Raw genomic sequence first — 2,500 nt, 5'->3', positions numbered from 1 at the left:
ACTGAACAAGTGAAAAATAACGCCTGGGAGAGTGTAGCTACGGAGGTGAATCTTGTCGCTCCGCGTACAGAGGAATGTGAATGAAGTGCGTAGGAAGTTCACAAACCTAAGAGCAGCCGTGAAGGAAAAGGCAGCACGAGAGAGAGAGAGAGAGAAAAAAAAAAACAAAAAAACACACGGGAGGAACAGGTAAAATTTCAAAAGTAAATTTGTTGTGGAAATTCTCTAGGTACCCTCAACATTAGCTGTTGAAATTGCTCACAAGTGCTTGAAACCTTATCTTATCATCAGAGTAAAGGAAATTAGTACATGTCATATAAAACTAGATATTCTTGTCACAGAATAGTTGAAGTAGGAGTGAGTATCAAATTTATTTTTTATTATTTAATATCCATGACACAGTAACTCAAAATAATGTGAGGGTAATATCAAGTGCTGAATATGATAGTCACTCACTGACACATAACACAATATGGAGACAAAACATAATGTCATAAAGAAAATAGAATGTAGAAATAGTTTAGTAATTACCTATAATCAGTTTCTATTCAAAGAATTCTATAACTTTGGGGGATTAAACAAAGGCCAGCAATATAACTTAAAGAATGGTAATATTAAATGCATAACCTTATTTGTTTGGTATTATTTCATTTCTGAGTGTGTATTGATTATAAATAAGTTATTTCCTGAAAAAATGTGCAATTGTAAGAACAATTTTCACCTTATAAAAATCCTCCACAAATGTAGTCTAATGCAGGGATTTTTTGAAGTAAATAAAATAAATTAATACGACTCGTCAAGTTGTAAATAATAACAGTATTACATGTAGATCTAATTTGCTTCATATTTTATTAGTGTTTAATATTTAAGTAAAAGTAATTTCTTCAATTAACATCATGAATGTATAATAATTAAGATATTATTTTTTGATTTAATTAGAAATAGCAAATTCAGCTCGTCAAGTTGTGAATCATACATAAATAAATATCAACATAATCATTCAGATCACATCATAACACAATTAAACAACGGGTTTAAATTGGTCACTTAGGTCATTTTACCATTTGAATCATGAAGCCTCGGTTGTTTTATTTTTTTTTATTTTTTTTTTAGTTTAAAATTAATTTTAGATGACAGTTTATATTGCAGGAAATTACCTGAATTAATATTACGGGTCTATAATGAAAACAAGATGGGTAGGGGATGTGAGAATATTAACAAAATCAGAAATAAAGTTATCAATGTCAGTTCATTATCTCTATATTTTATTTATTTATTAACCATTTGTTCTTGGTTTCCAGGTGGTGGCCCAGCAGTTCTGACAAACTACAGTCCTGTTGAAGAAGCTTTTTAAACACTGATTGAGCCTGTTGTTATTACGGGCTTACTAGGGGTTTTATGAAATGAGGTAATTAAGATATTTTAAATTAAGAGGGGATACAAATCTATTCCCTTTTGTGATATGGTTATATTTGAAATTTAGTAATATTTGATTCTTTTTAATATTAAGCAGCCACACATTATAATACAAGAAATGGTAAAATTATTTATATGCTGATATATATTTTATTCTTATTTTTATATAATTAGTTGAATGTTGGGGTTTTGGAGTATGATACATGCAGTGTCTTTGACTCAAAATTGTATATTATAAAATTAAAATAGATTTGTATTTTTTAGATGTTACAGAACCAAATCCTGGGCCATCTGGGACAGCATCTCAGATCATAACAGACTCAGCAGTTATTGTAACATTGGATAGGGAAACTTCAGCAGAGCAAGAAATGACAATACCCATTGTGTCAATGGACCACATCCTCAGAATTACCTCCTTTTTTAATAGAAACAGTAACACTCAGGGTGGATTTAGTGCAACAGTCCAACAAGCAGAGCACTTTCAAGAACAGAGCATCTCAGCTTGAGTCCCGGGGAGGGAGTAGGCTTGAGGTAGTGCATGGTCAAAAAAAGCAGATCAGGAGAATTTTGCCCGACATGCTTCAGGTACAAAACCAAAATATAGAAAGTCACCTGAAACAGCTTGTAAGCTCAGTGAAGGACACTGCATCAGCATTACAAATAATTGCTGGTGCTATGAAAGATAAGGCGTGCGTTCCATGCAATACTAGTCTTAATCTACTCAGTTATAGTACACAGTTGACTTAATTTGTGATAGGCATTTGTGGTCATAATGCACAATGAGAAAAATATGTACTTACATTTGTACCTTTTGTATGTATGTGTAGATATTATTATATTATTTTTGGATGTATCTTTATAGCATTTTCTTACCAGTCTTATAATTCTATAATCACAGAAGGTCTAAAATAAATTATATTTTTAATGCTTTATTAATTCCCCTGGATTTAGAATAACCCTATAAAAAATAACAATTTATGGCATATTCAAACTATTACTTAATCAATTTTAATACGGATTTTTAATTCCATCAATAAAATTATTGAAGTATACATTATTTATAAAAAAAGTAAACCACACCTTC

Source organism: Penaeus monodon, unplaced genomic scaffold (assembly GCF_015228065.2).
Source record: "Penaeus monodon isolate SGIC_2016 unplaced genomic scaffold, NSTDA_Pmon_1 PmonScaffold_3847, whole genome shotgun sequence".
Lineage (NCBI taxonomy): Eukaryota > Metazoa > Arthropoda > Malacostraca > Decapoda > Penaeidae > Penaeus > Penaeus monodon.
The sequence above is the reverse complement of the archived record's forward strand: the minus strand, read 5'-3'. Positions refer to the sequence as shown.